Raw genomic sequence first — 11961 nt, forward strand, 5'->3', positions numbered from 1 at the left:
AATGTAGGAAGTGCGGTTTGTCTCGGTACATTGAGGTGGTCGGTGAGGATGGTGAGAAAAAGCAGCTAACCATCCCCGTTAAGGTTCTTCGGTATCTTGATTTTATAAAAATACTGCAGCGCCTTTTCATCACGAAGGAGTCTGCCAAAATGATGAAGTGGCACAAGGAAGGTATAAGGTACAATCCAAAAAAAATCGTACATCCATCGGGAGGGGAAGCATGGAAGTCTTTCGATGAAGAATACCCCGAGGAAGCAGCCGAGGCTGGGAATGTCAGAATAGCCATATCAGGTGATGGGTTGAATCCATATGGTATGTCGTCCAATCCATACAGCTGTTGGCCTGTGTTTGTAATTCCGCTCAATCTTCCTCCCGGTGCCCTAATGCAACGGAAGACCATGTTCTTGTCGCTCATCATTCCGGGGCCTGAATACCCGGGGAAGCAATTGGGTGTGTTTATGCAGCCGCTTGTGGATGCTTTGCACCATTCTTGGTAATTTCCGAGGTTGACATACGACCGGGATCTGCAGAGAAATTTCTTGATGAAAGTTTGGCTGCCCTATTGCATGCATGACTTTCTCGGCTATGCTCTATTCTGCGGGTGGTGTACAAGTGGGAAGATGCCATGCCCAGTGTGGATGCAGGCTCTACGAATGATTTGGCTGAGTAAGGGTGGCAAGTATGTAGCCTTTGACCTGCATTGACAGTTCCTCCCTCCAGACCATCCAGACAGGGAAGACAAGAAGAACTTCACGAAAGGCCGGGTTGTTCATGAAGTAACCGAGATTCCAACATTTTCGGGGGCTGATGTTCTTGCTCAGCTAAAAGCTCTCAAGCCTAAAGTCAAAGGCAAAGGCAAAGCCAAAGCCAAAGGCTTTGAGGGATATGGTGCGATGCACAACTGGACTCACATTACCCCCTTCTCGCAGCTTCCCTATTTCAAGGAGCTCAAACTTCCTTACAATATTGATGTGATGCACACCGAAAAGAATGTGGCAGAGTCCCTTTTCCACATGATCCTCAACATTCCTGATAAGACGAAGGATAACGTAAAAGCTAGAGTCGATCAACAGAGAATTTGTGATAGACCACGCCTGAACATGAAGCCTCCCACAGGCGATCGAAACAACTGGTTCAAGCCAGATGCTGACTTTGTCCTTAAACTGCCAGAAAAAAAAGAAGTACTTATCTGGCTGAAACAAATTTTGAAGTTCACCGATGGTTATGCATCGAATATAAGTAAGGGAGTCAATCTTTCAACGGGCAAAGTGACCGGCCTGAAGAGTCATGACTACCATGTATGGATTGAGCGGATAATGCCGGTGATAGTTCGAGGCTATGTCCCCGAGCATGTCTGGTGAGTGCTTGCCGAGCTTAGCCATTTCTTCCGCACGCTCTGTGCTAAAGAAGTAAGTAAAGAGGTGATTGAAAAATTGCATAAGAAGGCACCGGAGTTGATAGTCAAGCTAGAGAAGATCTTTCCGCCAGGCTTCTTTACTCTGATGACACATCTCATTCTGCACCTCGCGAACGAGGTATTGTTGGGGGGCCCTGTGCAAAATCGCTGGCAGTACGGCCCTGAGAGGCAGAACAAGCATCTCCGACGGAAATGTGGAAACAAAGCTAAGATTGAAGCTTCCATAGCTGAGGCAGTTATCCTAGAGGAAGTGTCAGACCTCAGGACATCATACTATCCAGACCACATTCCCCATATGCATAACAAGGTGCCTCGATACAATATAGAAGAGCCCAAGTATCAACCAGGCTCGATCTATTCAACGCGCAAGGTGGGAGGGCTGGGGCCTCGAAATCTTATAACATGCCACGACAAGAGTGGGAGGACCTCATGTTCTATATCTTGCACAACATCAAGGAAGTTGAGGAAGTGTGGATGGGGTAATACCACTACACCATTCCTTTATGTCTTCCACATCATCATGTTTCATGTTCACTTAGTCCCAGACTAACACCGCTTATCTTTTTTTAGTGATTTCATTCAAGAGGAATGGACGGGAGTGAATCCTCCTACTGAGGCGGAGGCACTTACTCTTCTCCGTCATGGAAACCCTGGACGTAAAAATTTTGTTGCTTGGTTCATGGAGAAAGTAATTTTCCACACTCCCCTATTAAATACCTACTTCAACATTTATTAGTTAACCGAACTAATGAACGCAACAATTTCCATTATACTTGTAGGGAAAAGATCCGAACATATCTATTGATGATGAATTGAGATGGGTTTCCATGGGTTTTGACCCTGCCGTCATGACATGTAAAAAGTATGATGTGAATGGGTATCGCTTCCATACAGAGGAGCACCAAAACAGCCGCCCCGATCCCAAAACTATAAATACTGGAGTGTACACCCCCGGTCAAAATTCAGTAGACTACAACGGAAGGGTACAAAATATATACGAGGTTAAATTCCGCCAGGGGCGTGAGACCCTAAGTCTGCCTGTGTTCAAATGCCGATGGTTCGATCCGCGGGAGGGGGTAAAACATACGCCTTCCATTGGTTTGGTCGAAGTTAAACCATCAACCGTCTATGCCGAAGCCGATCTCTTCATTGCGGCTACCCAAGCTACACAAGTATATTATCTGCCTTACCCATGCCAGAAAGTGTATCTAAAAGGTTGGGAAGTTGTGTTCAAGGTGTCGCCACATGGTAAGCTACCAGACCCGAATGAAGACGATTACTACAACATTAACCCCATGACATACGAGGGAGTGTTCTATCAAGAGCAACCTGATGATGATGATGATGATGATGTGGTTAGAAACGATAACGCTAGACCATTGGGTGATGATGATGTGGACCCAAACGTCGACGATGCACGAAATGATGGTGAGACCATTGTCAATGAAAATGACATACTTATGCTAGAAAAATTAAACGAAGATGCTGACGATGAGGAAGAGCCTCCACCTCCGTCGGACAACGAAGATGATATGATTGATAGTGATGATGAGACGGGCCGAGAAAGAGGTTACGACAGTGATGATTCATATGGGTTCTAGCAGATGTACGTTTCAAGTATTTTTTTTCTATAGTTTAGGAATATTCCTTTTTATGCATTTTTATTAATGTGTTTATTATCATGCCTTTTCCTTCATTTCATTAATTTACTAATTGCTTTTTCTCTTTTCAATGCAGATTCGTGGAACATGGGCAAGGGGAAGGCCGACGGCGTGGGTTTCCTATGCAAGGTCGTCGGCCTGCCTAGTCAGAGTGGTCGAGCACGTAATCCTCCCCCTCGGCTACTTGACGATGACTCCTCAAAGGGAGATCGAGGGAGAGGTGACCCTAGAGGAGGAGGGGGCGGGGGGAGAGCCTCTAGAGGACGAGGTGCTGGGGGGAGAGCCACTACAGGGGGTCGCGGCCAGAAAGAGTGCACCCTCACCGACTTAGGGGTGTTGTCTTCGAGGCCCTCCTCTAGTGAGGTACACTCTAGGGAGGAGGAGGAGGTGGAGGAGGAGGCAGGCGAGGAGGAGGAGGAGGAGGAGGTTGGGGAGGAGGTTGGGGAGGGGGAGGCAGGCGAGGAGGAGGGTGGTGGCGGGGATGATGGTGCTGACGGGAAGGGGGTTGACAACAAGGGGTGGCTGCGTGGCAACGCAAAGCTACCAAAGCAGGTTCCTGCTACTGAGGAGCGGAAGTGGCTCATTGAGCCCACGGGAAAAGAGTAAGTGGTTCATTATTTTGCTTGTCACATGCTTATTCCGGTTGTTATTTATTTTGCTTGTCACATGCTAATAGTTCATTCTTTTGCAGCAACTGGATATATTCTAAAGGGGTCTGTATTCCCAACGGCCTCATCACCGTCTTGCTGAAGTTATATTGGCCGGGGTTGTACTGTCCGGATCCAGTCAGGCAGCCGGACCGTCGGGTTTTGGCCACAATCTGGGACCACTGGGAAGCGGCCCGCCACGCAGACCATGAGACCCATGCCAAGGCCGTGATCACTACTTTCTGGGTGAGTTCTCTTTAGAAGCACAAGTCCATTCTAGTTTCATGAATGATTTAACTCATGGCTTCTTCCATTCTTGTTTCATGCATGATTGTAGAAATTCTATCGAGTTCTTCCGGAGCACAGGGCTAGAGCGGACCAGATCGTGCTACGCCAATGCAAGAAGAAGGCCCGCCAGATGCAGTACGAGGTGCGCTATGTGGCCATCTCCACATACTACCACGACGTTCTTGGTGTGAAGATGACCAAGGAAGAAGCGCGGAGGATGGGCATTACCTTGGAGAGGCCCGAGTTCTTGGCGGTAAGTATAAAAGATTTTTCATTATGCTTTCATATATTATGCTTTCATTACGTTGTGGTACATTATGCTTTATGCTTTATGCTTCCATAACACCAATTTGGACACACCTACATGCCATTATGCTTTTATTATGTAGGTGTGTCCAAATTGGTGTTATGGAAAAGACGAGTCCTGGGCGGCATTGGTGGATCTTTGGTGTGATGAGGATGGAGCCTGGGCGGCTATGAGAACCAAAAATAAGGCTAACCGAGGGACGGAGGGAGTACATGCTCAGGGAAACCGAAACCACTATCTCCACAAGGCGGTTAATGTATGACTAACCCCATTAAACATTCTTCTTCTTCTATTTACCATCACTTTCTTATGTATGACTAACCTCTGTTTGGTGGTGCAGGAGGAGAAACTGAAGCGGCCGCTCTCACACATGCAGGCGTGGGAGATCGCCCATACGCGGAAGGACCCCAAGCTTGGCGAGCTCAAGTACTACGGCAAGAAGACTGCAGGGAGGAAGAAGGCCTACTCCGAAACGTATCTGAAGTTACATCCTGACACGCCTGACCCCATTGCGGCGCCTCTGGACGACATGGCGGTGGTGAGGATGGGGCCCAAGGAGCACGGTCGGGAGGCGGTTCTCGATGCTGTGATCACTCCTAGTATCTCCTACACACAGCTTCGTGGGATCGACCCGAGCCTGAGCCAGCGCACGAGCCAGCCAGTGACCAGTGCACAGTCCCTCTTTCAGGAGCAATAATCTGTAAGTATTTTCCCTCTTATCTTCATTGCTCACTTTATTTTCCGCATTTAGTAGTTTTATGAGTTCCATCATGTCATACCGTAGGCCTACCTGGAGTACACACGCCAGGAGACCATGGCGTGGCATCAGAGGCTTTATGAACACCAAGTGCAGAGGGATAGCCAGATGCAGCAGGCTTTTCAGGAAATGGCGGCCGGCAGGTGTCCTCGGTTCCCTCCAGCACAACCAGTGCTGCTGAGCTTTGAGGAGTTTGTGGCACAGAATGCTGGCCCCTCGCCGGTTAGTTCATCCCCAATCTATTCACCCAAAGCATGCCATGCCTTTCAACACAGTCATATATCCCGTTAATATGTCTTTTCAACATCCAGGGAACAGGTGGATCTACCGTTGGCGGTGGTCTTCGCAGCACTCCAGAGACACGGAGCCCGACCACTCCGATCCACGGAGGCGGAGGCGGAGGTGGAGGCGGTCTTGGCGGTAGCGCTGCCGCTAGCAGTGACGACCTGGGCTTCGGCGCTCTTGGCGGTGACGACCTCCGTGGTGCTCGACGCCCTGGCGCTTAAGCCTTGTGTGTGGTGATGATGCTTGAGATGACTTGTGTGTGGTGATGATCATTTAGATGACTTGTGTGCTTTTCTATATGCTTATGCTTATGTTGGTTGTGATGATGATCATTTAGAGACTTGTGTGTGATCATGCTTATGCTTACGTTCGTTGATATGTGCTGATATGTGCTGTTATTTGAATTGAACTGATTTGAAAACAAACAGAAAAAAGAAAAAAAATCAAAAGCAAACTATGCCGACGGCTATGCCGTCGGCATAGGGCTGACGTGAGCTCCCAGTAGCTGACACGTGGCACCTATGCCGACGGCGTAGCCGTCGGCTTAGTTTAAAAACTGGCCGTCGGCATAGGCGCCCACGTGTCAGCTACTGGGAGCTCTGTATGAAGGAATATGCCGACGGCCCAGCCGTCGGCATATCCCTGGTCCACGCGCAGCGACTGGTCGCCACGTGGCACACCTATGCCGACGGTCTAACCGTCGGCATAGTTTCTGACTAAGCCAACGGCTAGGCCGTCGGCATAGGGGTGCCATGCGACGACCAGTCGTTGGGCAAACTTGACGGCGGCCGCCGTTAGGCGTGATTGTTGCCGACGGCAAGGGCCGTCGGCATAGATGTACGGCCCCCATCGGGAAAGCATCTATGCCGACGGCTTTTCTATGCCGACGGCCTCCCTGGCTATGCCGACGTATATGTTGCCGACGGCCCTATGCCGACGGGGGCCGTCGGCATAGGTCTGTCCCGACGGGACTCAAGGCTATGCCGACGGCCCTGGCCGTCGGCATGGGGGGCGATTCTGGTAGTGCGGAGGAGAGTGCTTCACAAGTCTTTCAACTAACTGCAAATATGCTACTATAGTAAAAGAGAGATGAAAGTACCTTTTTGAAGCTACTGCCGCGATGCCAAAAACAGCCCAAAATGTTGCCTCGCCGGAGCAGACTCTTTCCCCTTACCCTCACATCGCAACGGTTGGTACAGTCGGATGGTTAGTTCAGGACGTACTCCAGTTAACAGACGATGGTTGTTGTGGTAATCATGACATGTTAACGGCAGGCGGTGCTTGTCTTCATCTATGAGACGACGACTACTGGTTTCTCGTCTAAATACAGGAGCACACCGGAACCTAACTGTGTGGTCACTGAAACTAGATATTTATAGGGTGACAGTGACCTACTGTCTCCTAGTATATACTCCATATAACATATGCTCAGGAGTACTCTCTCCTTTCGAAATTACTTGTCTCGGAAATGGATGTATCTAGAACTGAAATACGTCTAGATACATTCATTTGTGCGACAAGTAATTCCGAACGGAGGGAGTAGTTAGCAACACAAATATTTTCCTTTCAGAAAATATACTCTTCAGTTAGAACCACGTATACTAATTACTCCCTCCGATCCATAACAAGTGTCGTGGTTTTAGTTTAGAGTAGTATTTTTCTTCTTAAGGGCAATGACAAATGCAGAGAAGGTATCCATTTCTTCACCCAACTCTGTGTTCATCCTGTCATGTTTCTTTCTAAAGAAGCAGCCAGGGAAAAGGTAAGTTTGACATCAGAGCATTGCACTATAAGCTCAAGTCCTACCAAATGCAGATTTTGCTCTCACCACTACTTATTATACACTAGGGTGGGTACACTTTGATTCTGAAAATATACAAAGGGAACCAACTGGCAGTTTATATTAGTATGGTGTTCACCGTCATGTGTCGTTAACTGCAGTTTTAAAAAAGAGCCACATCACCTTCTTGCATAGAATAGGGGCTGCGCACCAGATATGCGTGATCCTCCCTCATGCGTGGATATCTCGGAAACATCGAACCGCCATTTCGCAGTCACGAGAATGGGCAGCAGATGACATTAGGTACATCAAGACGCCATTTCACGGTCATAAGAATGGGCAAACATCATTAGGTACAGCAAACACAATGATAATCAGAATATATATCTCGGTGCAGGCCCTTCCGAATCATCTAATGGGTCATCTGTGAGTTGTCACTGGACAGATAACGGAAGATTTTTTTACCTTCCATCAAGAGAATAGCTTATACTAAAACGATGGAGGTTTGGTAAAGTAGAACCAAGGCTTACATGCTTTCGCCATCGATTCATTTTTATTTCTGGGAGGCCCCAGTTCTTCTGTGTTGCTAAGTTATGATTGATCAGAAAGAAACATAGTTCCAACATGATGCAGTCTTTTTCCCTGTACTTTTTACTTGTTGAAGCTTCGTTGGTGACAAATGAAGGGAAGATATTTCTCTTCTGCCCTCACCGTTGCAGATAAAATAAGTTCTCTTAGCTGCCATTCCTCTCAAAGTTAATGTACAACCAATCCACACGTTTTGTCTATGGAAGTGTTTGTCGTGGTAAGCAGTTGGTGTGATGTGCAAGTTTATCAACTTCAGCAAGCACATTATGTACAGGGTACAAAATAAACAGGAGCAACAACAGCTAAGGGGCGAAAACGGACCGTACACATGCCTCGCTTGGGAATGGCTAGCAATTGAACAATGGGCCACTCAATAGTGGCCTGGTTATTTGCAGCACTAAGCTAGATTAATTGGGGGCCTGTTGAGAGCAGTGCGAGGCTACGACGAGACAGAGACATAATGAGCTCAACTAGCTTGCAGTACCAACTCTGGATTATTTTCAGGCAACATACGATGTAGTTGCGGTGTAACAAGACCATTTGCTCCCAAACTTGGACCGCAAGTAGTCCTTAATGGCCACATAGTCCATTGATAAATCAAATGATTTCATGAAATAATATTCATAGTCATTAAACTAGTCATATTTGGGCCTCAAATTCAGTTCGTGTCGATAGTTTTTGTTCTCCACCTTCCAACTATTACTATTCTAATTATTGCTTTGTATGTCCTTGCCACTTTGCCAAAAGTTAAAATTGTAACAATTTAAATGAAGCTCATTTGGAAGGAAGAAGAACGATGGCATGGACTTTCTTCATTTCCATATAATTTAATTAATGAGCATAAAAGAAAGATCCACAGAGCTGAGACTACGAGTTTATAACAAAAAAGAATGCCATCACCTTCAGTTTCACAACTACTGAAGAAGTGGTGAATCTCCGTCGTCTTCGTCTTCAATTTCAAGTTTTTAGTAATGTAGTTCAAATTTGTCCGTCGTTTTATGTGAATTATGTGAACTTCGACGATCTTTTGGACATCTGTTGGTGATCTTTTGGTGATCGGAATGTGCATTTCTCTATCCGATTCTATGTTTGTGTGATGATCTACGTTCTTTTTATCTACGTTGCATGCTAGTATGGATACGAGGGACTGGATATGACATAAACGGATGTGGATGACAAGATTTGAGGAGAGCCCGGTCAGTTCCCGTGGACGCGCTTGGGCGCGTCCGCGAGCATTTGAGGGTCCGGATTTGCAGGTTGCGGCTGTATCTACTCTTAGCCTGAGCAGAGATACATGATCACCTACTACGCAATGCTCACGCCGGAGCGCCGCTACCAGATACAGCAGGAGATCCGGGCGAGACAAGCCGCGTGCGCCACCCGCATTGCTGCTGGGCTGCCTCCGAGCTCGCCAGAGCCTGATACATTCTATAATTTTTTAATTGTTCCATGCTATTAAAGTATCAATCTTGGATGTTTTATATACATTTAATAGCAACTTTATATCATTTTTTGGGAGTAACCTATTAACCTAGTACCCAGTGCCAGTTGTTGTTTTTTGCTTGTTTTTTACTTTGCAGAATATCAATAACAAACGAAGTTCAATTGCCACGAAACTTTTTGGAGATTTTTTTTTCTGGTGATAAGAGACCCTGGAAGCTTCTGGAGCAGACGAGAGGAGGCATCTGGGGGCCACCAGACACCAGGGCGCGCCAAGGGCCTCTGGCGTGCCCTGATGGGTAGTGGGTTGAAGGAAATATGCCCTAGAGGCAATAATAAAGTTGTTATTTACATTTCCTTATATCATGATAAATGTTTATTATTCATGCTAGAATTGTATTAACCGGAAACGTGGTACATTTGTGAATACATAGACAAAACATAGTGTCCCTAGTATGCCTCTACTAGACTAGCTCGTTAATCAAAGATGGTTAAGTTTCCTGACCATAGACATGTGTTGTCATTTGATGAACGGGATCACATCATTAGGAGAATGATGTCATGGACAAGACCCAGCCGTTAGCTTAGCATAATGATCGTTAAGTTTTATTGCTATTAATTGCTTTCTTCATGACTTATACATATTCCTTTGACTATGAGATTATGTAACTCCCGAATACCGGAGGAACACCTTGTGTGCTATCAAACGTCACAACGTAACTGGGTGATTATAAAGATGCTCTACAGGTGTCTCCGAAGGTGTTTGTTGGGCTGGCATAGATCGAGATTAGGGTTGTCACTCCGAGTATCGGAGAGGTATCTCTGGACCCTCTCGCTAATGCACATCACGATAAGCCTTGCAAGCAATGTGATTAATGAGTTAGTTGCGGGATGATGCATTACGGAACGAGTAAAGAGATTTGCTGGTAACGAGATTGAACTAGGTATGAGGATACCGATGATCGAATCTCGGGCAAGTAACATACCGATGACAAAGGGAATGACGTATGTTGTCATTGCGGTTTGACCGATAAAGATCTTCATAGCATATGTAGGAACCAATATGAGCATCCAGGTTCCGCTATTGGTTATTGATCGGAGATGTGTCTCGGTCATGTCTACATAGTTCTCGAACCCGTAGGGTCCGCACGCTTAACGTTCGATGACGATTTGTATTATGAGTTATGTGTTTTGGTGACCGAAGATTGTTCAGAGTACCGGATGATATCACGGACATGACGAGGAGTCTCAAAATGGTCGAGAGGTAAAGAGATATATTGGACGAGGTATTCGGACACCGGAATGGTTTCGGAGTGGTTCGGGTATTTTTTGGAGTACCGAGGGGTTACCGGAACCCCCCGGGGAAAGTAATGGGCCTACATGGGCCATACGGGAGAGAGAGGGCAGCCCACAAGGGGCACCCCCCCCCCCTGAGCAGTCCGAATTGGACAAGGGGAGGGGCGTGGCCCCCCTTTCCATCCCCCTCTCCCTTTCCTCCCCCTTTCCACCTCCAAGAGAAGGAAGGGGGGCCGACCTGGACTAGAAGTCCTAGTCGGTTTTCCCCCCATAGTGCGCCCCCTAGGGCCGGCGGCCTCCTCCCCTCCTCCTTTATATACGGGGGCAGGGGCACCCTAAAATACATCAATTGTTCTTAGCCGTGTGCGGTGCCCCCCTCCATAGTTTACTCCTCCGGTCATATCGTCGTAGTGCTTAGGTGAAGCCCTGCGCGGATCACATCACCATCACCGTCACCATGCCGTCATGATGACGAAACTCTCCCTCGACACTTTGCTGGATCAAGAGTTCAAGGGACGTCATCGAGTTGAACGTGTGCAGAACTCGGAGGTGTCGTACGTTCGGTGCTTGATTGGTTGGATCGCGAAGACGTTCGACTACATCAACCGCGCTAAGCTAACGCTTCCGCTTTCGGTCTACGAGGGTACGTGGACATGCTCTTCCCCTCTCATTGCTATGCATCTTCTAGATAGATCTTGTGTGATCGTAGGAAAATGTTTGAAATTGCATTCTACGTTCCCCAACATGGGGCCCACATGAAGCTTCTTGACCTACCTCCGCCTCTATAAATACTCTAAAATCCCAAAAACCCTAGAGGAGTCGATGAAATACTTTTCCTCCGCCACAAGTTTCAAAACAATGAGATCCAATCTAGAGGTCTTTTCCGGCACTCTGCCGGAGGGCGCAACGATCACAGAGGGGTTCTTCATCATCCTTGTCGCCCCTCCGACGATGTGTGAGTAGTTTACCACAGACCTACGGGTCCGTAGTTAGTAGCTAGATGGCTTCTTCTCTCTTTTTGATCTTCAATACAATGTTCTCCTCGATGTTCTTTTGGAGATCTATTAGATATAACTTTTTTGCGGTGTGTTTGTTGGGATCCGATGGATTGTGAGTTTATGGTCAGATCTACCAATGGATATTATTTGAATCTTCTCTGAACTCTTTTATGCATGATTTTTATAGCTTCGTATTTCTTCTCCGATTTATTGGTTTGGTGTGGCCAACTAGATTGATTTATCTTGCCATGAGAAGAGGTGCTTTGTGATGAGTTCGATCTTGAGCTGCTCAATCTTAGTGACAGAAAGAGACATGACACGCATGTATCATTGCTATTAAGGGTAACAAGATGGGGTTTATTCATACTGAGTTTATTTTGTCTACATCATGTCATTTTGCCTAATGCATTACTCTGTTTTTTCATGAACTTAATACACTAGATGCATGCTCGATAGTGGTCGATGTGTTGAGTAATAGTAGTAGATGCAGAATTGTT

The sequence above is a fragment of the Triticum urartu genome, chromosome 7A (genome assembly GCF_056163025.1).
Source record: "Triticum urartu cultivar PI428250 chromosome 7A, HENAU_Tu73, whole genome shotgun sequence".
NCBI lineage: Eukaryota > Viridiplantae > Streptophyta > Magnoliopsida > Poales > Poaceae > Triticum > Triticum urartu.